The following is a 27,823-nucleotide window of genomic DNA, read 5'->3' as shown; positions in this document are numbered from 1 at the left end:
GGCCCATTTTGAAGATCATGCTGCCTTTTTATACTTGCTGGATACCCATTCCTTAGACCTCATTTGCTTGGGTGGTTCAAGCTGTCAAGTGCTCAGAGTGTGTGGCAGCAATTTTGCAAATTCCCTGAAGCGCTTAGGCCCTATTTCATCTTTTATACAGATGACTATTCCTGCTTACCTACAAAAGCTTTCTATTCAAGAAGAGAAATTTTTTTCAGTCACATTATTTAGAATCCAACTATCTCAACTGACTCTAACTTAAGATAATGTGATTAGCAGAACGTGATTATTTATATAGTTTTCAATGTGTGTTGTAGTACAGAATATTTATGGCAGCAAAAATAATATCATAATTGTGCTAATAAAGCAATATTTTATATTTTTATATTCAAACTTGTAACTCCAGAAATATGACCTATATCTGGAAATAAAAAGATATCTATTTGAAATTTCCTTATAGAAGCTATTGCTGAAATCCCTCAACACGTTTCAGGTTCAGAGTTTAAATTGTCAAGATTAACAAGACATCCTTCCTTTACAAAAACAAGGATTGTATGTCCATCTCTGGAACATACCTATTCCCAGTCAATGCCTTTGGCACACCTGTCAAGATTCTCTAAAGTCTTGACACAGGTGCCTACGAAAGACTGAGATTTACAGCTCATGCTCTCATCCTTGACTGACTCTCAAATCATCCCTTTCTGCTTTGTCTCACTGTATCTCTAGAGGCCAACATACATCTGATACATTATGTTATAATGGCTAATATGTTTAGCCAGCTAGAGAATATAGGTTATGGGTTCCTATATTCAAACCTTATCTGGCAACAAAGCAGTCCTAGGAGGGACATAATTTAGTCCTTGCTGCTTCAGGTTCGGGCACTGAGCTGCAAAGAATTCAGAGGTAAAGACAAAGGGACACATTAAATCTCAGACTTGTGATGAATATTTTCCCACTAGAATAGTCTGGGTAAGCCAGTCCTAACCTGAAAAGGTTGAATATTTTTTCAGACACAGACATGGTCCTTTTTCATCATTATTGTATTGTGTTTTGAGAATATTCTTCTCAAATTGTTCTAGCCTCCTAGTATGTAAGAATTTTGCAAGAGGATTTGTAACCATTGTTTTGGGATAATTCCAAATTCACTCTGTTCCCCATATAAAAGGATGAAGTTCACCACTGGGTGAGAAATCATAATGGATTTCTCCAGCTCATCAATTTGTATTGGTTTCTGTGAGTTTACATGATTTTGAGCATGTTTTCAGGGGAAAATATACTTTTAATTTCAGTATGAAAACTTATATTCTGTCTAGTGTCTCCAAAGAACAGTTATCTTTTAAGAGAGCTTTAATAAATGAGTGGGGCAACATTTACAAAGTACCATTTGTTCATTCTGCAGCAGTCCTCACACTGTCTGTTAAATGAAATTGGCCTTCACTTCTGTTTCTGAATGTGATGAATGGCGTCATTCAATAATATATGTTTGTCGAGTTGCAATCTTGTGCAGTGTTAAGTGAGGTTCAGCCTGCATATAAAATATATTCTCTAATAAAAAAAATTAAAAAAATAAAACCAAACAAAACAAGACAGGAAATGACAGGGAAAATCTTTGATGCCACTACAGACACTATTGAAATTACAAAAATGACATTAGTCATTGGGAATATTGTTTTACCTTGTGCTTGCTGTGCATAAACTGGTAGGGCAAATTGTACTTTGGGGTTTAAATAAAAAAAAAATCCTTTCACATGCAAAATTTTTTTTACTCATGAAAACAGGCATTTCAAGGCATGAGTGGAAAGGCAAATTTATATACTTATATGTTCTAAATAAAAAGATTCAGGGCACAAATACACAAAAGCCTGCTCCTAGATGAGAAACCTGTTCTCTTCACATTTTCAGAAGAGACGTGAAATTGTAATTCATAATGTAACAGCAATTTTTGTAGGGTTTTTCGTTTCCTAAGAAAAAGAAAACTGGCAGGCCATATACTATCCAGCAATTCCATGATTCCATGTTGAATCTAGTTTTTCAAAAATATTTAAATAAGGTTGTTGTCTTCCTTAGTGATTAATGAGAATCCATCAATACTAATCACAACTGTTTAAAGCACATTCATTGTAAAGCACAAAAATTTAAAAAAAGACAATTAATGGCATATTGAGTGGATCAAGTTTTATTTGTGCTAAGCCTACTCTCTCAGGAGCATTTTCTATTAACATTGCTTTCTACAAGTGATAGAAGTTTTAACCTTGGTGTAGCAGATAAGCCATTGATCTGTCAGCAGACTTTTCCCTACCTCCCACAGTATGGCGCTTCAAAAGTTTGTTTGGAAATGAAACCAAATTCTATGTTTCCTCTACAGATGGTTGACCTCTTTCAGTTAGTGGCTGCATTACTCATTTAAACAATTATACAGGTCAGAATGGTGTAATCTAAATTATTTAGTCTCTGAGTGTTTTTCAGACACCACTGACAGTCCGAGAGGATCCAGCTGCTGGTTGTACCTGGATTTGAACTCCAGAAGATAACAGAGCTTTGGTTAAGAGTTTTAGTCACCATACATTGCTTCATCTTTGAAAACACATACCTAAAGCTAACTGCTCCTAAGGGACTCCGACTGCACAGGTATCAAAACATGCCAATAGCAAGACTAACATTTCCCAGACCAAATGTTCAAAACAGTTTCTGCTTTATCTGAATAAAAATACCTGGATGCTCCTCCAGCATGCAAATCTTAAAAATACCTTTTCTTGTTTGTCCCCCACAGGGAGCAATTCAAGTCTACCAAACAGTCTAGCAAAATATTATGATAACCTTTTCTATCCTAATTTGTACTGGAGGCTGTGTGTGTGCTAGGATCAACATTAATTACTGTATAACATTTCAGCTGTGTAGTTCATAGAAATGTCAGGGAGTTAGCTAAAGGGGATGTGGGGTCCTGATATCAGCAGGGGGTAAGTGGCCTCAACCATTGTGCAGCATGCGGATGATGGGAATTTACAAAAATAGAATCCATAACTGAGGTGTTAAAGCTAACTAACCTCAATAAAAAGTTCTTTTTCACCGGGAAAACCATCACATAGATAAAGTGTTCGCAAGCAATTACTTGCATTTTCTAATAAAATCTAAGTTAATAAAGTCTGGAATCCAACAGTTAGCAAAACAGACTGTAATAATGATTCTACATAATAATTGATCTACTTTGTTAAAGTTAATATATCAGTTTGAATTAATGCATTTTAAATTCAGATTCCTTTTGCAGCTTGAATCCAAACTAATTACAGGTTTTAAATTGTCACTAGCAGGAGCTCAGCCAAGGCATATTTCCTCTCTTCTTTAGTTGCACCCTGAGAATTCATGAATCAATTTTTTTCTGGGTCATGACTTCGCCCCACCAGGAGCAGAGAAAACCCTTCAGTGTGAAGAAAATTTAATGGCAGAGATCCCAGTACAGGCAGAATTTGCACGCAAATGGCTAGGAAGTAAATGGCAGGGGAACTTTCCAGTGTATGAGAAAGAAACCTTAAAATCATTTGTAGTCATCCAAACGGCAGTGAATTAAATAAATAGCTTTAAGCACGGCAGTATCCATGTCTGTCTTGGCAATTTAGGATTGTTGGATGATTTAAGAGAGGGCTGCTTTTGCAAGCCTTTTTTTTAAACAGTAGAGGTCACCTTAGTACAAGTCTCTTCTAAAATAACAGCCCACAACAACAATAAAAAAACCCTTTTCTACCCTGATAAATTATGCACTTAGAAGTACTCACAACTTCCTTCCAATGTTTTATATAAACTTTAAAAAAACCAAGATTATATTGTCAGTTTAATTTCATTATATTTTGCTATAGGGATTATTCAATATGAAAAGAGGAATTTTTCTAAGCACATTTACAGTTTTAATCAGCGATCTACACATACAATTCATTCAAATATCTGAAAATTGGTTTGTGTTTTAAGCTTTACAATTACATAAAGATCTGTCAGGACTACATATTTTTTTGTCTTTTATATTTACCATGGGGAAAAATGTGACAAAGTAATTTGTTTCTTGGGAGGAGATACTCAGACATAAATTGCATCTATCAAAATTCACTCATCTTCATTAAAAAAAAAAAAAAAAGCATTCAGAAGCCTGACAAATCAACAAAAGATTTGGTAAATTAGCATAAAATATATCCAGCTTAATAGAAATTGACAAAGCTCTTTCTACAGTATTTGTTTTCATGGCATGGCTACCTTTTATCAGCGTTGTACCTAACATCACCTTGGAAACTGCTTTGTGGAAAAGCTTTACCAGACACTGAGAATGAAAGCAGAAAATTATTTGTTAACTACTTAGAAGATTCTATACATAGTGAAGGAATTTTTATAATAATTTAGGAGCATTCAGAAGTAAATTCTTTGCAAAAGAAAATCTGGCTGTTTAAAGAGATTAAAGGAATTCTGAAAAATGGCACACAATGTCTTCTTGTCGTACGTATAAATATATTCTTAAATATTAAAGTAGTATTTTGTTTACACTACCAGTATTACCAAATTTAAATGGAGTAAAGTAGCTGTTTTGGCAATCTTCTCTACCAGATAAGGTTATTTAAATAATGCACATTAAAAATCCTACTTAATATCTCAAGATTATTATCTTTGTACATTATCACTTCAGAAATGAAATGTCTGGGACATTCTTAAATGCTATTTTACTTCTAAATCACTCTATTAGATTTCCTGCTTGAGTGATCTGTGAAGAAAACATTACATATATATTTTTTCTGATTACCAAACCACATTAGACACAAAAGTCTACTTGAAACTAGTTTACAGTTTAAAAACAGGTCTAATAACAGGTGAATGCTGAAAAATATGCAAACAAAATGGCAGACATGAATGACTTCATTTAAGGCATAATTGCTTCTCATCAACCCAAGAAATCATGCAGAAACAGTCCCTGTTTCAGCCAGCCAGGGAGAGACTGGAGAAATCACTCAGGCATGGATTCTAAATGGAAGGTCCACTCCTGGGTCTCAGCCAGGGAACTGCTCCACACACAGATCCAAGCCTAGGGACAATAGTCCTTAGAATCACAGTTCATCATAACAGATAATTATACAGCAAGTAAAACAATAAGGTATTTTGGCCTTTCAATGGATAGACTAATTGTGGACTAGGGAGTTCTGCCTGGGAGGCATAAAACACACCCCTCTGTGAGTCATTTTATTGTGGTGAGGAGTGGCATGAATTTTGTGGAAAGGGATTTTAGGAACTGGTGAGTTCCATATGTTGTTTTTTGCTGTATGTCTCAGGCACATAGCCAGAGTTTCCACGCACACAGCTAGAAGCTTTTTTTTTTTTTTAATTCTTCCCACTTGCCCATTTAAATGTTTTAAGGAACATTATATTTTCTTTCCCTCAGCAAAGTCGGTAGCGGCAATTATTTTTCTCTTTTAAGCATAATAACATTTCAACTTGGATAAGGTGGAAAAAACTATATTGGTCTTTTCAAAGGGAAAATATGTTAAGATTACATATTTTATGTATGGTTTTCATATCAATGAATTCATAACATTGGGTTAACATATTCCCTGAAACTATTGTGTACCATTTGTTTTCTGGATTGTTTGTAGAGACAAAAAAACGAAGAAGGAAATACATGTAGTTCAAGACAGAGCAGCTTTTGAATCTTTTTAAATGTGTCATTCTGTTTTATGCTCAGCCAGTTCTTTTTCTTCTCCTTAAAAAGATGACAAGCAAGCAAACTCTTTTCTAGCAAATAAAAGTGTTAGTTCTTGGATGCCATGCAAAGAGTGCAAATGCATAAGAAGGCTGACCTCCTGCACTAGGAAACAAGTACTCTATCTCTGCAATTTGTGCAGCCCCACTGCCAGCCAATTAACTCGAAGTTGAGTTTTGACTCAAACTCATGACCCTTCAATCCCCACAGTCATGTGTTACATCTGGTATCATTGAATTAGTCCTTCCATTTTGGCTTGCTTTTTTTTTTTTTTTAAACCGTCCACTTTCTTTCTGCCAATTTTTTTTCTAACCACTAATGATGATTCAAGAAGCTTTCTACAGTATCTGCATATTTGTTTGTTTTTGAGTAGAGCTCCCTTGGAAAAAATCTGGCATACATTTTTTTTCTAAGAATACCATTCAATTCTGCATTTCATGATACCCTTTTTTCCTGTTCCGTACTATAATGGTGACCATTACATCATGTACCCTGAGGGCTGTGCTTAAAAAGAGAAAGGATGGTGAAATTAGCAAAAATAAAAGGAACTCCCTGACTTGAATTCACAAACTGTGCTTGTTTTTGTTAAACAGAACAAAATCTGCGGTGACGGTAGCAAGTTCAATAACGTGTAGCGCATACGTTTTTCTCTCAGCTAGAAAGCACCTTCCTTAAGAAACGCTTTTAAAATATTCAATGTAAACTACTGAAGATACTCATATTAAGTAGTACTCCCCAAGCTGTGAGTACATTTCTTGTTTTATTTTTAGTGTTTTTTAATGGAATACAATTTATTATCTGGAGCCTCTTTGCCTCCCAATTATTTGTAAAATTTTGTTTTAAAAATTCTGATGAAATGAAACAGAGCAGTTGATTTATTCACTTTTCCAGAAGTCAGACCTGAATAAATAGAGAGTTGAAAATACATTTAGACATTTTTATTCAGTATTGCTTTTCTAAGAATCTCTCTTATTCTTGCAAAGTACAGTGAATGGTAGCTGCGGTCAGTAAATACAGATCATTCCAATGGGGAACGTGTAATCAGTCTTTAAGGGCTTAATACATTCTTTTTTTTCCTCATCATGACTACACTGGATTTTCTCACTCAGCTATTGTATGTGCACTGCTTCATCCTTATGTCAGTATATCTCCATGTAAGTGTTCTGCTTGCCTCTTGAAACTACTTGAATGCATCATCCCTCATATATATACACACACGTGTGTGTATGTGTGTATGTATGTGTGCATATGTGTATCCAAAATAAACTGAAAAAAAATTATACCCATGTCAACCACGCTAGTGTGGTAAAAGCAGTCACATTTTAAATGCTTTTGTGCACATAAAATAGTTTTGTAGTTACTGTATGAAAGTACAATAACATCATTGTATTATATACAGCAAGTTTTATAACCACCACTGAAAAATAAATGCATTATTATTGAATGATGTGATATTTAAATATAAAAGCAGTTGAGTGCCCTATCAGTTTCCTCTTAATATTTTGCTGGTATGAATGTTTTTCTGACTTCTATATCACACATTTGCTAAAATGAGCTCTGCTAGATATCAGTTTGAACACAGGCACAATGTGTCTCAGTCAGATTCATAAAACAGATAGCTGAACTAGAGTTTGACTTTTGACATCAACAATCTGACTTCAATATTTCTCCACAAAAAGAGACTTCTGACTCTCGTCGCTGTTTCAGTGTGATGGATAGCTTTTCAGCTGCTGACAGCAGTGAATGTAATAAATGTAATCATCCACACTGGGGGCTGAATATTTCTATTTTTTAAGTTTTCCATCTTGTGCATTACGAATGACAAAGTAACACCTGCACTATTACAGTCCCTCCTTTCCTACAAAACAGAAATACAAAAATATTATTATAAGTTGTCTATGTATTAATACTTCAGTGCTAAATAAGCTTTTAATTACCTACATTTGTTTTTTTTTCTCTAAGAAACACTTGCAGACAGCGAGCTTAATTTTAGCTCTGTTTGACTTCTCTGATCATCTGGGTTTTCATTGTCATTGCTTCATAATAATTTAATGTCATATATAATGACATAAAACCAGAGAAAACCACAGAAGCTGCCAATCTGAACTGATCTAAGTGTTCACTAGTATAAGCATAGAAAAGCCTGATTTGTTTGTGCCAACAACATTCAGCGTGGTCTGTAACTGGGCTAGTGTTCCTTTGCTATTTAATTTTCAAATAGTCTTTCAGTGTACAGTGTAGCTGCTTAATCAGAGTGTTTTATCTACCACAATTAACAAAATGAGTGAATGTATATATTGGCAATACATAAAAAAAGTATTAAATTTATGTTTACCATTTTGTCAGCTAAACATTTTACCATCCTGTTTTTTCCTCTCGCTTCATCTATAAGCAACTATTATTATGTTTGCTGCTGAAAGTGTAGAGCTGAAACACATGCCTAATTCAAAATTAGTTCTGAACTTCCATTAAAAAGCTTTGCAGAGAAATATCTTTTGTTAATGAAAAACTTATTTGGAAGCGCATAAAGCCACAGTTTGCATTTTCCCCAGTCTCTGAAAGCAGTGACTTATTTTACTTTACATCTAATTAAAAGTTTATGGAGATGCAGTGGATTTTTGTGCAAATTAGAATTAATTAGAGTTATTAAGAAGCCATGAAAAGAAGGATTTGAGAAATAGTGAGAAATATTATTTAAACCCTAATGGAATTCAGCGAAACCCACAGGTCTATTACAGGTCCCTGATTTGCCAGGATCACTGCAGGGAATCTAACATTAATAAGCACACTGGTAATTAAATCATTTGTTACTTTGTCTGTAATGTTGTAATGTTTCACTGATACTCTGTCAGAGCTCTTTGTGCAGATCAGAGCTAATCAAAGGTAATCAATTTTCAGCATTTGAAAAATCTGTAAATGATTATACATTCATCAGATCATTTAGTGGAGTGCAAGGAAAGTGCAATGCAATTAATCTTCCTGCATGAGGAGGAATTACCACCACAGAATTCAACAGTTATAATTAATTTCATTGTCTTGCTGTGAATTTTGATTGCTTTTCTTTGGACTGTATAGTACAAATGATGATTCATTGCAAAGTATTTGCAAAGCAAACACACCAGTGTGCTATGCAAATTAAAGTAGCTGTATAACAGATAGGTTTCAAACTTCCTATTTACTCAGGGTTGTTGAGTACTAATTTGCCAAATAATTGCTTGTTAACTTTATACACTCTTCCTCTGAATATTGAGATTGGTAACCAATATAAATAGAAAGCACATGCTGTTTGATATCTCATGGTAAGTGTTTGAAATACTAGTTAGCACTTAAACTTGTACTCAACTAGAAAAAAACATAATTTACAACAGTTTTTTCTCAAACCAGTCATTCTACCTTCTTTAATATTTTATTTTGGTTTTTTTCAGTGTGAAGTTCACTGAAAGACAAAGAAGGAATTTTATGATTTTAGCACAAACAGCCACATAAGCTTAAATCATAACATTTTTTAACCATGATTGCTTTAATACTAATTTTCCTTCATTCACATTACTAAATATCAAGTAACTTTTCCAGGATATTATCAAATTATAGTGGGTGGTGTGGACCTTTCTAGAAAATTGGTCTGAGTGCCAAATACCAGTGTCAAAACCAAATGTTGTGCTCAAGGTTCCAGTACCAAACTAGAGCCTACCTGAAGGAGCTGGAGTGCTGAGCAGCCAATTTAGCTGCTGTAAATTCAGCTATAGGTCTGGAATTTAATTTTAGACTTCTGTAAAAACTAGAGGCTAGAATCAATGATTTGCATGATTTGCTCATTGTTAGTAAAATATTAACAGAGAGATGTTCAGATTTGAGAAATGCCAAAATTTCATTTAAAAGGGCCAATTGATTTCAAAAAGTGTTGAATTAAGCTTTGCAAACGGAAATATGGGAGTAAGAATTTATGGAAAGTGGTAAGAATGTGTAGCTGCAAGTTATACATTTAATATGCACATTGATTTTTAAGTAATTTCAATCTATTTTAAAATCTGTAATACTTGATGAATATTGGGAATCATCTGCAGACATCTGGTTAGTCATTACTGGCAGCATTATATGTTAGGTGCTGCTTCATTTGTAAACAGCTGGAAGTTTTTTATTGAAAAAGGTAAAACACTACAATACTGCATTATTTTGCTCTATACAAATGAGGTTTGGTAATAGTAATAATATAATAGATGTATAGTATAGTAATGTATAATATATGTACGTATGTCTATGCATGTATATATGATTATGCAGCATATACACAACAAATATTCTTCAAAAGCCAATTCTTCTATTGCTGTCTTTATGACAACATCATGAATAACACATGATTTATTTAAATTTAAACACATGATATTAGAAAAAAGAGAGACATTTCAAAGAGAACGTGAAGATGGAATGACAGTCTCTTTTCAATAATAAATAGTAAAATTTAAACATTGTACAGATAATTAGTGTAAGAGACTAACAGAAGACAGAATGAGAGATGTTCAGAGTAGAGAAGTGCCAAAATGTGGAGCTGTAAATCCTGATTGTCTGAGTGTTTCTGAGAGCCCTGGAAAATTCTTAGAATGAATGCACACAGAAGTTTGAGACATTCAAGCTCATCTCTTCATTTCAACCTACTTGGTCATGAGTCAAAAGGCTGAGGCTGAGTCAATGTTTGCAGTCCACAGCTGAAATTACAGACATATAAATCTGGATATGAAGTAAATACCATTTTCCGAATTCAGTGCTGAACAGGAAAAGATTCTGATACTTATAATCTGTTCCGATAGCTCTCCACAACTTGCAGAGATTTTTTACCTATTACATGTTTTCTTGTATCAATGAAAAGTAAAACAAAGACAAATCTTGAAATATAGATAACAGCTCATTGTACATATATAAGGAGTCCATGTTGTTACTGTTTTCAGAAATGTCTATTTTTTATATGTCATCAATAATTCCATCATCTCAAAATCATTGACGTGCACATCTCAAAAAGAAAAACTCTTCTTGATGGATATTTGGTTTATAGTGAATTTCTATCTTTCTGTGAAAATTCCAAAGACTGCAAAATTGTACTGGGAATCTTAGAACAATAAACCTTTCCATGTTACAATGAAAGCATTTTGTGACATTTGATCTGGTTTGGACCATCCTCATAAAAGCATTCAACACAGACTTGTTCATGACAACTGCAGGGAGAAAATACTGAGAAGAAAATATTTATGCGCTTATCAACAAGAATTTTCATTTGTATCTGAACAGAGGCTGAGAGGTTAAAGTGAAAGGCACATTTTCCAACTTGTCGAGTTTGTTTATCTTACAGTCACAAAATCTTCCATATTTTATTAGGGATGAATCAAGGGCAATCAGCATGATATTATTCGATTTGGACTGGAGGTCCATAGACCTTGTATTTCTTTATTCCACATTTGTTCCAGGCAATGATCTTTGTGTAAGAAAGGGCCTGAAAATGATGATTTTCTCAGGTAAAATGAGGAAAAAGTATTATAAAATTTAATGTCTCCCAAACCCACACATGCATATTCTACATTCTTGTATATAGGTACAGGCACTTTTCTCCTCATCTTATCATAACAGATACACTGCTTCTTCATTAAAAATCTTCATTTTCTCTGACTGTAGGGAAGACTTCAAAAAAATTCAGATTTGAATGAATGATAAATGAAGAGAATTGTCAATTTAGTGTGGCTTTAAGGATATCCCCAAAATGTACACTGACCTCTCGTTGGCCCTATTCAGTACACTTTTCTTTGTCATCATAACCTCTGTAAACATCATGGAAACCTGCAGCCATTCTATGCTCCAAGCAGTTTAACTTGTCTGAATTGCACTATGTTCACTTTTTGAGAGTAAAGTATCCCATATTTAAGTTCATTTTTTTTATTATTTTGCTTTTTCTTTTACTTCTTTCAATGATCTTTTATTGTCTAAAGTCTAGATTTCTGCCGAGTTTGTGAACTGCGCTTGTCAGAGTATTGCCCACAACTTTGGATTCCTTTGTTGAAGCTGTAGAAATAAAATGAATAGTATAAAAGCTTGATGGCATCTGTGGATAGGAAACTCATTAAAAGCCTCAGCCTTCTGTTTTATTTCTAACCACATTGCCCTGTGGGATTTCAAGGTCTTGCAGGATGAAACCAGCAGGACTCATTACTTCTAAAACAATGTTTAGAGTTCTATTGGTGGTGGAATGTTCTGCCAGTCAGGTAAAAACCTAGGCCTTTATCCTTCCTGGGACAATACCAGGCAGCTCAGAAGCTGCTTGGAAAAGTCATGCCTTTGAATGCAACTGCAGGTGTTGCTCCTCAAAGACTGTTGGTACCCTCCTATGCACTCTTCAAAGGAATAATAGAAAATTCACTTTGGGATTCAAATAGAGTCTAAGAAAATTTGAAATAATAGGAACAAACTTTTGAGACTTCCTACATTTTTCCCACGAACCTATGGACCATGACTAATACCCTGAGGGCAAAAAAACATCCTTTTCCCCTCTTACACAGGCATAGAATTCATGGTGTCAGATAAATAAGCTTCATGACCTCACCTTGTTTAAGGCTACCATTCAATTACTAGCAAAGACTAGTCACCACAGTGAGAAAAGAGTGTGGCATTCTGATTGCTCACATTAATGAGAAATGGTGCAAAATTTATATCATAGGAGAGTAAAAAAATTTATTAACTCTCTTCACAAAGCAAATTAAAAGCATTCAGCCAAAAGTAACTAGTATTAGTTTGAACAAACTGATGGCTCACATTTTCTGTGCAATTAGAAAAAATTATGAGAAAATTTTAATATATGATAGAAAAAAGTAAGGACCTTGCAAGTGTGGAAGCTATTTAGCCTCCTAAAGTAGTTTTACAGCTGTGTTAAGTAGAATACCTTTTAGAGATTTTCTAAATTATTTATGTGCAATATCAGAAAATGTCAATAATTTCGTAAAAATGTCTAATGCAGTAATAATTAATAAATTTTGTACACTGCAAATATACTTATTAAAAAGCACAACTCGACGGCATATCAAAATGCTATTTAAAAATTCAATGCTGCAGTTATACAAAACAATGTGAATTATCTAAAATGCAAAGAATTATACATGCAAAACTTAACTGATAGATGATATCTTTTGAACTTTAAAATCTGAGCAAACATGTTTTACAGAAAAAATGTTTAAGCCACAAACTCTATCAAGTTACATAAAGATCAGATTCATGTAGTTCATAAAGCAGCAAGACAGGATGACACTTGGAAGAGCAGAAGAGAGCTGAACAGCAGAATATCTGTCTTGTGTCAAAGAATTAGATTCCTCCAAGAATAAGAATAATGTCAAATAGCTACATTACCAACACAGGAACTGCAGACATGTTCTTTTTTGAACAAGTTTCCCAGCAATAGATTTATTAACACACAACCTAATGAATAAGTGTCAGTATTTAAACATTTAATATCTCAGGAATTAAACAGACAGATAACCTTTTTTTCATCAAGTTCCAAGATGAGTTTGCCAAAACAACCACCATTGGTAAAGCAGTTTCTCCTTTTGTTTTTATTTTCTTTTTCTGACATTATGTCAACTCCTGGAGTTCTCCTATAGTATCTCACTATTTTGAATTTCTAAGGCATTCTTTTTCTATAAAAAACATCAGTAAGAATCCAATCTGTAAACTGCAAACTTGTTTCCTTATTCAGAGTTGCATGCTCTTAATACAAGTGGGTCTAAATGGGTCATACCCTGCAAGGTTTATTTACTTAGAATATGAAGTTCTTTCTTTTGCTTATATTTACATGAGTAACAGGAAACCATAGCGTTATTTCTGGTAGTAAATGAGGGGGCTGCAGACTATTGGATGAAAACAAATGATGGCCCTCAAAAGAAGATACAGTTGGGAGCTTTGTGTAATTGTTTCTGCATTACTGCTCCCACAGGACCAGCTGAAGAGATTACCAACCCCAGCCAACCCCCGACTGTTTGTTGCCATCCTCTCGCCAGAGAACACTGCCTTGCCAGATCCACTGGTTAAATTACTTGTGTGATCACTCCCTAATTTATTTCAAAGAGACTTGGTTAGCAAAGCAGGCAAGCAGAAACGATCTATTATTTCAATGGTTTATGCTGGCTCATTTTAATTTTAATAGCCTAGAAAGCAATCTCAACAGCAGCTCAGCCAGGAAACTAAGGATGGCAGCTACTGAAAGCAGTCTTGGGATGGTGAACTTCAGCAACTGAAAGAGAAAAGATGCAAGATTTAAACCAAGGTCCAGCAAAATATTTAGGCACCTCTATGCTTAAAACACCTGGATCACCCTACTGCTGTAAATAAACTATTTAATAAACTCTGACAATTATGGCTTTTTTTGAAAACTTATGACAGAGGATGATATTTGTATATGAAAATTAAACATCTTGTTTGCATAAATCTTCTAAGCTCTTCCTGTAGTCAATGGAAGAACTAGCTGCATAAGGGCAATTCCCCAGCTATCTGAGAAAGGAGGTGTCAGCTGCCTTCTGAAGATGCTCACCACAGAGGACAGTCACCCCTTAGGCTGGAATATGCAGCCATCTTCCAGGCTGCTGAAGGTAGGCGAACTGAATTGTACCCTATCTGTACCTCACCAAGTGGGCCTGACAACCACAGCAATGTTATTTCTGGAAAAACATTCTTAAATGGCACAATCATCTTTACCATCACACCCTTACCATCCATTTTGGAAAAAAATTGTAGAGTATCTGGTGTTCATTTAGTAGTAGAAGTCAGTATTTCATTAATATCACATACATATACATATACATATACATATACATATACAAAAAATTATGTACTACTGCCATTACTTATTACTTTAACTTCCTTTACATTGGTAGTTTCCCTGGTTCCAAATAAATTTTTGGATTGCAATTAGTTTTTCTAATTATGTACACTGTCATGCAAAACCCATAAATTTCTTGGGATTACCTGCATAGATGCATGTAAATTAGCTACATATATGTCTTTATATATAGAGTCGCATAAAAATAGACATTTTCAAGAAATATAGAAATGGTATGAAATGCTTAGAGTATAGCAAAAGAAATTTTACAGTCTCAGTTTGAGATATGCTGTCCATATTTATTGTAAACTAACTTCCTAGAAAAGATTCTAAATTTCTATGGCCTTTAGTAGTCTTTGTTCACACAGCATACAAAAGTTAAAAGATTCTTTATCATCTCAGAAACTCCTTTCATAATTTTAAATCAACCTAAACTTGTATAGTACAGTTCTCCTAAGTACTTTAGTCGCTTGCAGCTCAAATCCAGTGAATTTGCCAGTTAGTTGTCAAGTACTCAGGTGCAGGTGAATTGAAAGCTTTTTAACAACTAATGGAAAGCATTATAGCAACAGATTAAAACTGAACAAGGATGACTTCATTAAATCATCCTTCTTTTGACAACATTCATTTGATTTCACAAAATGACAGAATCAGATTATGGGTTGGCAGGGACCACACTGGGTCCTTTGGTCCAACCTACCTGCTCAAGCAGGGGCATCCTAGAGCACATGGCACAGGATTGCATCCCAATGGACCTCAAATATCTCTGCTGTGGGAGACTCCACAACCTCTCTCTGGAAATCTCTTCCAGTGTTCAACCACTTGCATAGTAAGGAAGTTTTTCCTCACATTCACATGGAATTTTCTGTGTATCAGTTTCTGCCTGTTGCCTCTTGTTCTATTGCTTGGCACCACCAGGAAGAGCCTGGATCCATCGTCCTGACACCCTCCCTTCATATACTGCTAGACATTTATGAGGTCCCCTCTCAGTTTTCTCTTCTCGAGGCTGAACGGGCCCAGCTGCCTCATTCTATTCTCATAAGAGAGATGCTCCAGTATTTCAATTATCTTTGTGTTCTCCACCAGACCCGCTCCAGGACCTGCATGTCTCTCCTGTACTGAAGAGCCCAGAACTGACACAGCACTCCAGACGTGGCCTCAACAGGGCTGAATAGAGGGGCTGAACCATGTCTTTTGACTGGCTGCAAATGTTCTTTCCAATGCACCCTAGGATAACACTGACTTTCTTGCCCCACCAGGGCACCCTGTTGGCTCAAGGAGATCTTGCTGTGCAGCAGGACTCCCAGTTCTTTCTCTGCAGAGCTGTTTCCCAGAAGCTCAGCCCCCAGTCTGTACTGGTGCCTTGTGTTATTCTTCCCCAGGTGCAGGACCCTGCACCTGCATTTGTTGAATTTCAGAAAGTTCTTCTCTGCCCCTCTCCAACCTGTCGAGGTCCTTCTGCAGGGCTGCACAGCCCTCTGGAGTATTGAACACTCCTCCCAGATTGGTGTCACCAGTGAACTGGCTGAGGAGGGATCTGCACCCTCATCCAAGGCATGGATGAATAAGGGAAACAATACCGAGCTGAGTAGTGAACATTGGTTTCTACAGTATTTCTTGCACATCCTCCAGATAAGGGGTCAGAGCTGTGCAGAGGGTGAAACTTTTCTGACAGTGGTTATGTACTCACTAGTAGAACTATCAGATCCATTCACTAGTGGTACTGTGGTGTCTGGTGCTTAAGGCAGAATGACATTCTTCATTGTCCCACCATAAAAACTACCAGACTGAAGCAGGGGGCTGATAAGTGACCACAAGTGTTAAGACACAAAGCTGAAGTGCCTTAGAGGCTAGCTACCAAACTGTACAAATGTGTACAGTCAGAACAAAAGGATGATCCTTTGTGAGTGCATTTGAAACAGAAATTGGAAGCAGATAAATGCACATGTCAAAAATGAAAACAACAAAGCAGTGAGGTTGGTGTGGTTCTTACACTAACAAAGGGTTATTATTTTTCCTTCTTAACTGGCTTAAGCAGGATCAGAAATTGTATTTTTTAAGAGCATTTTTCCTCATTCATCAAATGAATAGTTTTAATGTATCAATACATGATGTAGGATATAATTCTAAAACTTTTCTTGTGTTTTAGGAACCTGGAATCTGTGGAAGCTGCCATATGGGGGAACACCATTAGTGAGGAACACAGTTACATTAAAAATTCACAAAATACAGAGTGTTTTAGAACATGAAACATAGATGGAGTTCAGTTACTGAAAATATATATCTCTGTGGTGCAGTCTCACTCTAAATGGATGCTGCTCCTTGCTCCAGGCTGTAAGTTTTCTGCAGTCAGCTGCCGATGTGATAGGATTTGCTTTTACATAATCGTTCTGTCTTATCTGTAAGCATCCCTCACTCGGACAACTTGAGAGGCATTAAGGGTGTGTGCAGATGAACGAGTTACCCTCTGAACTTATGTTTCTCATACTCTGCAAGAATTGCCTGCAACACACTTTTATGCTGCGTTGTACCACTCAGAAAGAATACAAATATGGAGTAGATGACAGGAAAATAGTTCATAACACCTTACGTTGCTGATAAGGTGTTTTTCATCTTTCCATAGCTGAGGTTTCCTGCTATCTCCTTCTTAAGGCCAGTTACTCGTACTCTGTTGTGGTTTGCTGTGGTCTCAAAATGAAAACTAAACTTTTTTTTCTTGCTCATAATGAATACAAAATTTAATCAAATTGATCAACTGGACTTGGGGTTTTTACAACTCCACAGTCCTAAAGTACTTTGCAATGATCTTTCCCAATTAATACATCCAATGTTGTGTATACGTATATATAGATATATAGAGAGAACTTTCTAAAACACTGATTCAGTGTTATCCCTATACTGTGCAATTATAAAAAAGTTATTCCTTTGCTGAGTTACCTCTGCCCAGGTAGTAAAATTAAAAATCACAGTTCTGTTAGAAACAACAGAGAACAAAAAGAGAGCATGTTGGAAAGGATTAAATCCTGCTGCTTAGTGGATTGATACACACAATTAAACAATTCAGGTCATAAGTGCTCATGACTATCTTGTTGACAGTAAGCTACCACACAATAATTTATGGAATGCTTTCCATCATCTCCAGCCAGCTATAAAAAATTACTTCCATCCTGATGGATGATGGCCTTGATTATCTCCTATAAAACTTATGCCATGCAATATGCCTATGTTTTAAATGAATTAATTTTATTATGTTAAGCTTTAATACCTGTCCCTTAATATCCTGAGAGGGTCAGAGCTGTCATCTGGCCCTGCATCAGTTTCTTTAAAGGCACTGCAGTCACCCACACCAACCCTATTCTCTCACTTGTTTCCTAAGTTACTGCTCTTTCTCCTTATTGGAGTCACTGATCTGCTCTGTTTTTACTGACAAGGATTGAACTGACTCAATTCCCTTAACAGAAGTAGCAAGAAATGTTTGTTAATGCTGTAAATGGTTTAAGCAATAGTGAGGTGTAAAACTTCCAGAGTGCAAAGAAAATCTGGTTTCAAGTTAACAAACCTTCCTTTTTATTCAGAACTAAATCTACACACTTTTATTGCAGCTGGAGCTGCTACATTGTAGGAATAACTTTTTCTTCTTTTTATTTCTTCTTTACCCCAGAAACAGGGGAATTCATGGTCTGGAGGTAAAAAACAATAAAAATCTATTCTGTGCTAAATTAGTTTTCATATACAGCAGCAAATACAGACTTGTCTGATCAGGAATTTTGGCATTTTTGAATGTCCTGAAAAGAAGTATGTGCCTTTTTCAGTCATTTGTCTGAAAGCAGAACTGAACTTAGAGTGTTCCTTCTTCTTGTCACATTTATTAATCATTAAAGTTTCTGACATGTTTTCGTATTATTGTTTAATAGTAATGTCAGTGTTAAACCATAATATAGGTGTATACATCTGTTGTTTACTCTGAGATGACTAACTACCATATATAAAAATTCATATTAAAAATAAGTGATAACATACCAATGAAATAATGATTTTTAAAAGCCCTCTGCCTCTGAAATACATTAATATATTTAAATAGGAAAAGAGATCACAGTTCCGTATTCTACCACTGACACACAGAGAAATAAACAAAATCGAGTTGGGGAACAGACCTGCACAACATACGGCTCAAGGGCTTGGTGCAGCCTGCAGAGCATCTTTCCTAGCCTGCCAGCTATTTAGCAGCAGTGTGTACTGTCACAAAAAGCAGGGTGTGCATCCTGGCTGGGCTTCCAACCAGCCCCGTGGCCCAAAGCAGCGCATGGAGTGTGCATCTCCCGGCCAGGGATGCGGCTGGGTGGGTGGACATTGTTCACAGAGAGGGAAGGGCACTGGGCAGTCATGGCAGGAAGGCAAACTCGCTGATAGCAAGGGAGGTTCTTCACTGGACCTCCCCTGAAGGTAACAGATTCCAGCTGCCTGCATACAGGATACATTCATTTCAGAATGACACCCATCCTTGCCTCCATAATGCAACAACTGGGTTGAGTCTAGCAAACTCCCAAGGTGAATGAATCCTTGCGTCTGCATGATAAAATTTTACACCATCAAGGAAAAACATATTTGATACCATGTACGTGTTGCATGCTTAGGTTGAATGTAAAATTTCAGGACATGCAAAATCCCCTGCACTCACAGCTTGCTAATAACTTTTCTTGTCACCTGTGGTTTTATTATTACATATGACATTTTACTGAATTATTCAATTTTTTTATAGTTGTGGTATTCTAGAAAAAATATTAAACTTTTTGGAATCATAGTAGTACTTCAAAAAGCTCAAAAGATGAGCTGTATGAGTAAGAATACTCTTCCCAAATGTGACTATCTCAGGGTGCTGAGGAATTAGATTTCCATCTCAAAGGCAGTTATCTTGACATAACAGATTACTGCTGCCACAAGAAAAAAAGCAGTATTTTCCTGTCCTCTCATACTTCTCTCCCTCTTTCTGCCACTTTTAGTGGTTGTGAGCAGTTAAATATCATGTCTCACAGAAATTGAGCCCAAGAACATGAATATACCTCTGAAGGTGGCTCCTTGGGAGTGCTCCTGAAAGCATTCTCTGTTGGAAATCTCAGACAGCAGCTTTCTCACACGGAAGTTTCTCTCTCCATGGCCCTGAATGCCACATTTTCAGGAAGGACATAAAATCAGCTGGGTAAGTGAAAGAGAACAATGCACCTCATGTATCCTTAGTGTAAGCAAATGACATATGCTTTCTTCCTTCCATTTCAGCATTTCTGTCCTCTATAAACATTCTCAATCATGTTGTCTGCTTCAGCTGTCATAAGTAAATGCTTGCATTAGCACTTGTCCACAAAATTTAATTGTGAATTACTCTACACAAATGAAAATGGCAAATGCTTAAACTGGGAGGTTGGACAGCATTAATTTCTCAGCCTTCCTTCTTTGACTGCACCACAGGCCAGGTGAAGACCCCAGCGAGGCCAGGAGAGACAAAATTTGCCACAAGAACATGAGCTTTTTGGTCTGCAGTGACATATCAAGGAAGCACACTTACATCTTGAATGTCTTAACAAACACATCATAGTGTCAAGTTATAACATGTTAATGATGAAAAAGTCTCCTTGCTAACAAAAATAGTTAGAATCATCCAAACTGTACGTAGATTAAGTCCGAGGTTGGTTATTATGCCAACAAAAAATGAGTGATCTTTCAAGGAAAGATATGGGCAGAACACAGAATTGCTGAAATGAATCAAGGGACTTTAACTATAATTGTTATATGTTCTGCATCTGACTGAAAAATCCTAAATAAAAATCCAAATTAGCTATTTCCATTCTTCAGCATTGAAATAAAAAGCCTAGAGTGACAGAACTTGGTATTTCTCTGCCAAGGAGGCTTTACATAGTTTTTTTCTGTTCGCTTTCTCACACTTGATTGTTCTCTTGGTAGTGTTTCACTAACTCACTGTTATCTTGACTGATAACGAAAGCACCAGAAAATACAAACACTTTTCAATTCCTTCTTTTTCACTTATATTGCATTGTAATCCCACTCTGAAGTGGTTTTTTTAATAAAGTATTTCACAAGAACAAAATATAATTACAGATGCATTCGTTTATCCTAAAAGCTGCCTGTACAACGTAGCACTGATACTCTATTTGCATTTTAGATTGTTTGAAAACGTCTCTACAGTTACCTTGTAAAAACTTCATACCATATGTGTTATTAGTCTAACACTGTTCTCTCATTTGAACTAAGACAAGTAGATACTGTCAGATACTAGACTGGTGAAAATAACTTCAGTGATTATGAGCTGAGTGTTTTCTATAAGCTGTTTTTCCAAGCAAAATTTGTGCTGATATATCTCTAAGAATTTAAAAATTATACGTCTGATTCAGAAAAGACTATATAGTGTTCAAATGTGCACAAGAGAAATCTGCCTTTTTATTTGCATATATCTCATAAGTATGCCTAGGAAATATTACTTATTTACATTCATCTTGTTACTTCTGTATAAAGGGTGCAGACTCCAAAAGGACATGTTTCTCCAGTATAACAGGATGTATTTGTTTATTTCTGCACAGTGTTTGTGCCACTGTAGTTAAATTTGCAGCCCACATTTTGAGGATATACCACTCAATTTGAAGTTCTGATGTTGATTTTCTTATCCATGTTTTTCCCCTTGAAGCAAGATGAAAAATGTTCCAGCAAAAGCATAAGAAAGCTATTTTAAGATCTTTGAAGAAAAATTAATATGTTGCGATGATGATATTTCATCTTAATCTGGCATCGCCCAGACTTGTCTCTTTCAAGGAAGGGAGGACATCTGGAAATGAGTGAAAGCCACAATAAAATAAGATTTTTTTACTGAAACTGAAATATGATGGCATAGTTGTTTCTTGACAGTTATATATTCAATGAGTAGGAATAAGTGGTATGATAAAGGTACATGATTTATTGTTATATGCAATTACACGAGCTACACAATATTGAAAATTTACAGGGAACTAAACTGATATTTTAGAAATAAAAACATGAAATATTCATGGATATTCATAGCCTAAAAGCAAGGGAAAAAAGCACCTCTAAGTAGCTAGGAAGAAATTCAGTGAACAGGGATAATACTGCTGTAAATTAATAGGTTTTCTTTGGTGTGATTCTGGTTCTCATATATAATGCCTGAATATATGAAAGGAAGAAACAATTTCAGTTTGATATTTGAGTTTCATAATCTCTGCCTTTCAATGCAAAACATGAGGCTGACTTAATTTCCACTTATTTGGGCAATGCAATTAGTAAAAATAAAAACATACATATATACTAAATCTCATCTGAAACACGTATATAATTCTGGACACCAATAATCAGAAAAGGTAAATTCAAAATGAAAAGGAGCAAGGAGACACTAGTAGGATGAACAGGTGATTGGGGAGCTAATCTTTTTTAAAGAACATTGAAAGACGTTGCTGGTTTGTCTAACCAAGCAAAATAGAAGTTCAAAAGAAAATAATTTTTATCTGTAAATTCTTCAGCCAGGTATCAGGGGAAAAGACTAACTATTTAAGTGATGTTGGCAAAAGAACAATCAGATATTAACTAGCCCTAAGTAAATTCAGGCCAGATATAAATAGTATTTATAAAGTTGACTGTGTTGGGTTTGCATGGCCAGGTTTTGGTAGCAGAGGGAGCTACAAGGGTGGCTTCTGTGAGCTGACAGAAGTTTCCCCCATGTCCTGCAGAGCCAATGCCAGGTGGCTCCAGGATGGGCCTGCTGCTCACCAAGGCTGGGCCAAGTAGAAATGGTGGTAACACCTCTGTGATAACATATTTAATAAGGAAAGGAAAAAAAAGTTATTGTGCAGGTGTAATTGCTGCCAAAGAAGAGCAGAGTGCCAATATGTGAGAGGAGGCACCAAAGTCAGTGGAAAAGGAGGGGCAGTAGGTGCTCCTGTGGGGAAAACAATGGTGAAGCAGCTGTGCCCCTGCAGCCCATGGAGAACCACAGGGACACAGAGATCCACCTGCAGCCCATGGAGGAGACCCAAACTGGAGCAGATGGATGCCCAACCCATCCCCTGGGTTGATGGTTCCCAACCCAGGAGACTCACACTCAAGCAAGCTGTGCCTGAAGGACTTCACCTCATGGAAGAGTGACCCACATGGCACTTTGGGAGGAACTGTTGCCCATGGATGGAGAAGTTCCTGGAGGAATGTCACCTATGAGAGGAACCCCACACTGGAGCAGGGGAAGGACTCCTCTTCCTGAGCAGCAGCAGGAACAATCAGTGATAAACTGACTGTAACCCCCATTGCCCATCTCCCTTCACTACTGGTGAGGAAGGAAGAACTTGGGAAGATGGGAGGGGTGAGGGAGAGGTATATTGTAAGATTTATTTTACTTCTCGTTATCCTGCTCTGATTTTGTCAGTAGCAAAATTCAATTGATATCCCCAGGCTGAGTCTGTATTTGGTGAGCGATCTCTCTCCCTCACATGTCTCAAGCTATGAACCTTTGTTACATTTTTTCTTCCCAATCCAGCTGGGAAGGTGAATGATAGAGTGGCTTTAGTGGATGCCTGGCATTCAGATAGGGTCAATCCACTACCACTTACTGAATTGGTGATCTGGACATCTCAGGATGTCATAATAAAATGACATGGAAAAACACAATTAATAATTTTAAAGAAATCGTAAATGCTTCCAGTGTGAATTTCATGCACCAGTGTTTTCTACAATGATTGAGCAGTGTTTTGTAACATGGTTCACAATCACCTATACAGACTTTTTTAACGTTAAATTGAAAAATCCCTCTACAGCTTTTACAATCCTTCACTATTCTAAATTTTTTTAGTCTGTCCTACATCTTCCAAAATCAGGTTCCTATTTTCTTTAAAATCAGGTTCCTATTTTCTTTAAAAGCCAACTGTTAGAATATAACACTTTTTTGGCAATAATACAGATAAGATCTGTTGTCTGCATAAAATATTAACTAATCATAAATTAGCATCACATAAAATATTCTACTACTTAATATTGGAAAAACGACACCCCAAACAATATAAACAACTGAGTTACAAGCTGCATTTACTCATGTGTGATAGCAGTCATCTATGCCTGTTGCCTAAGAGCTAGTTATTGCAAAGGCTATTCTAAGGACATTTCACCCACCTAACCCCTTCCCCTTCTGTCTTCTCTTTAAAAAAGTTGCAGATTCTTCAGAAAAAGATTTTTTAGGAGTCTCAATCTCACTTTTGTACTGCAAAAAGTCCTGGAAAGTAAGGAAGCCTTGGTTTGAGTAACACCATCTAAAGCCTTCATCAAGAAAGAGGCCAGAGAGAAGGATTGGTGTTAGACGTGCTCTGCCTTGGTCTCTCTCTTGGGTCTTCAGAAACAGAGGGAGGAGAACCCCCAGCATAGGTCACTGACCATATGGCTATGAAAATTTGCTGAATATTTTCTCAGTGTACTCCTTGAAACACTTTGCAAAGTATCTGGTCTTGACATGCCTGTCTCATTGGCTGACAGGGGTAAATGAAACCATGCAGATGTTAACCAGCCCAGCTTCTCATTATACCTATGGGCACCCTGATTTACTCTGTCAGTTAATACTATCTCTAATTAATTTTGATCTGAGCTACTTTTAAAAGTAAACAATATATTATTCATTATTGCTATACCTTTTTGCATTCAGCAGTTCACAGACATTTCCTGCCTTTATTCTTAAATATATTATCTTGGTAATATCTCCGGCACGTCCAAAATTAAAAACTCAAGCTGCTTCTCTGGCATTTGCATCATTACCTTTTTCTCTTCATCCTTAAATGTATACTATGCTACTAGAAGTAGCAGCCCAAAAAATCCTCTCTTTGTATTGAACATTGAGCATAAGTAAAGCGCACAGTCATTGAAGCAGAACGTCTGTTCAATCCAGTCAGAGAGACAAAATACATTTTCAAACCAATCAAAATTTTAAAGTGAAAATCATGAAAAAAAATAAAACCCCAAATATTTGTCTTTGATCCTGAAACATATAGTTAAATTATTTGGTTTGAAATTATTTCAGTTTTTGTAAGTATTTTTTCAAAGAGTTTTCTGTATTTATTTAATTTTACTACTAACAGATTTTCTTATGGAAACTATTTTAAGTTCATTTCTTTCAGATTGGCTAAATTCCTCAAAAGCTTAGGGATCCACTGTAGGTATAGGCTCAAATATAGAACTCTGGCAGAGAGTTGATATGGTATACAGAAAATAAAAATCTTTTATTATCCAAAAATTCAGGTGGAATATTTCTGAATGTCTAAGCCTGAAATGGGAATACATAAATAAACTGTTCAATACAAAATTTCAAATTGAAACCTGCTGAAATGTTGATATTCCATCTTTTTATTCCAATGCTGAATTTTTTACATTTCCATTACTATAGAAATTCAATACAAAGTTCTACAATCCACATACCTGTGAATGCAGAACTTGGGGTATATATTTCTAAATTTTTATGCAGGCATTTTATGGCTGTTGCTGGACAGGCCTCTTAATATTTTGGTAACTTATCACATATTTCTATCGGAATTTTAATAATCCTTTGCTATCTGTGCTACTGTGTTTTTATTCTCAGACATCTTCAGGATTTCAATGTAGCTCTACTTCCCCCCTGTAGATTCTACTCAAATTCATCCACCTTCATGCCCTACTAGCCTTGTAAATTCTCCTCATAAGTCTCCTCAATACCAGTCCTAGTTAATTCTTCTCCTCCATTCCATTTCCACTGTCACCTCTGTCAGAGAGCAGATCTGTGAACAGGAGCGCCAGATTCATGTTGCAAATGAAACACAAAAGATTCTGCCACTTTCCTTCAGCAGATTTCTGAATGATACAACAGATCCCAGCGTTGGGAAGATTTTCTTTAATAATCTACATTGTCATTTTATTTTATAGCCATTGATTAAACAACCCATTCGACCTCCATATAAAGTATTTCTGTCCCTGAATAACTATAACCAGTTACTAATTCCTTGATATTTCTTCTAGTTCAAGGGGTGTATTCTTTCTTGACAAAAAGGCAATCAATGTTATGGAAAGGTGTTGAAAAGTGAAAAAGAGGGTTGTTCCCTACTGAAAAAGACAAGTTATTTTAAATTGTAAGGAAAACATAATTAGAGATAATTACCACAGATTACATTTTCTACATACATGCACTAATTAAATCACCTATTAGATGATTATAATTTTTTATAGATTTTTTACTTTCTATTTGGCATTACATATGATAAATCAAATACACAATAAATGAAAAATGACAGCATCTATCAAAATTACCCCCAGAATCATTTAAATCTTGATAAATATAATAAGAAAATTCCCAGAGTATTGAGAGAGAAAAGTAATAGTCTTTTTCTACCTCCAGTCAACCGTGAAGTTAACTTAATAAACACAGAAGTTTTAGCTCCAAATATATTTTATTATTCATTACTATGACCTTGTAGCTGATAGAAAACAGTTCATATCATTCCTGGGTTATTCTACGTCTGGTCTTAATAATAGTACAAAACAGGTATGAAAGGGTAAAAAATAGAGAAGAAAACAATACAGTTTTTGTTTATCATATATGGGATCACTATTATTTATTTGAACAATGTAAAAGCCATAAAAACTGAATTTAGAGTGTACTCCATAGCAGACAAAATTAACAAACCCAGAGGGAACACAGCCTTGTACCTGTTACGGAATTTCATGGTTTGTACGCAGGGATGGAGGAAAGATAATGCCTCATACACTCTCCTCTCAATTTTTACTAAATTCACTGCCACGTAATGGATAAAATGAAACATTCTAAACTATCAGAACCCTCTTGAGATAAACATTTTCCTCACATATCAACATCCCATCAGAGGTGCACATTTTTAGTTATCTCCTTTGACTAGCTTGGTGATCAGCTTGTTGATTTAAAACAATGGTACTTCTGCAGGCAACTTGGGAAAGAAAAATAATTGATTCTACCCATCTATCAACACTTTCTTCTTAAAACAACATTTCTATAAACAAAAAGCAATAAACACTTTCTCTTCTTCTCGTCCACCATGACTCTTCAAAACTTCCCTAATATTATAGATTGTTTGAACTGAATCTGCAAAAGCAGCAGCATCACTCTGGTACTTTCTGCCCTAAGTTCCTTTCTACATGCTTATTGCAATAGTGTCTTTCAGGCTCAAGCTGCTTTTGGATTAAATCCCTAATTTCTCACTTCCGAAAGTAACACTAATGATTTCTCCTATCTGGCTAATGACAATTTAGCACTGTCACCATGTGAGATATTGTATCCTTGTTGTCCTGTTTCTGCCAAAAATTTTATCATAATAAATGCAATAGAATAAGAGGCTTCTTTTTATGTTGGCGTACCTAACAGCTGTCTATTTTGATCGTAGAACTGATTCTTCAAAGCCTCCAACTTTTTCACAAACAGCAATCTAGTTTTAATTAATATGTTTGCAGAGAAACTTGCTATAATAGTAACAGAGAGTCCTGCTAAATCATCCATTTGGACTTTTTTGATCATGAATTCTGTTGGGGGTTCCAAGGTCTAGATGCTGAGTTACTTTGGACACACACATAGTGTAACTTTGTGAAAATCAGGAGCATGAATATATATCACCAGGAGTTGGAGATTGAAAGCTTTGCAGTTAAATTGTAAATATGCCGCTTCTGTAATTTCTCCTAAGAAATTCTCTCCTGTCTGTATAGTACTGAGTCCCAAAATTTGGATCGGAGCACCAGCCTGTACTAGGGTACAAATTCTAGTGCTTAAAGAAAGAATATTCAACCAGTTACCCCTGAGACAGAAGGTTTAAGGACAATCCTATGTCAGCTTGTAGCAGTAACTCTTCTCATTTGTTCTAACACCTCAATTTAACAGGAGGAGATTGTGGCAGCTCTATTTCCTACTTTACTGAGAACTAAATAAAAGGAACTGTGGCATCCACTTAGTGGTGCCTCTGGCACATCTAGCATGGAGACCACACGGTCGCTGCAAGTGATGAGGTAAAAGATGGTGGAGAAGATATCCTGTCTGCATCAGTGGTGTGGAAGCCAAGAAAAGAATATTACAGCAAAGAGCAACTTTGCCTAGTTGTGGACTGACACTGGTAGTCACTGCTGGTAATAGCATCTCTAATGTCTCCTACTCCATAACTTCTTTCAGTCCTAATAATGTCAATCATTTCTTTCACCAGAGAATTTCAAGTCTC

Source organism: Melozone crissalis, unplaced genomic scaffold (assembly GCF_028551555.1).
Source record: "Melozone crissalis strain CALT ecotype California unplaced genomic scaffold, PUWL_Pcris_2 ptg000018l_1, whole genome shotgun sequence".
NCBI classification, from domain to species: domain Eukaryota; kingdom Metazoa; phylum Chordata; class Aves; order Passeriformes; family Passerellidae; genus Melozone; species Melozone crissalis.
The sequence above is the reverse complement of the archived record's forward strand: the minus strand, read 5'-3'. Positions refer to the sequence as shown.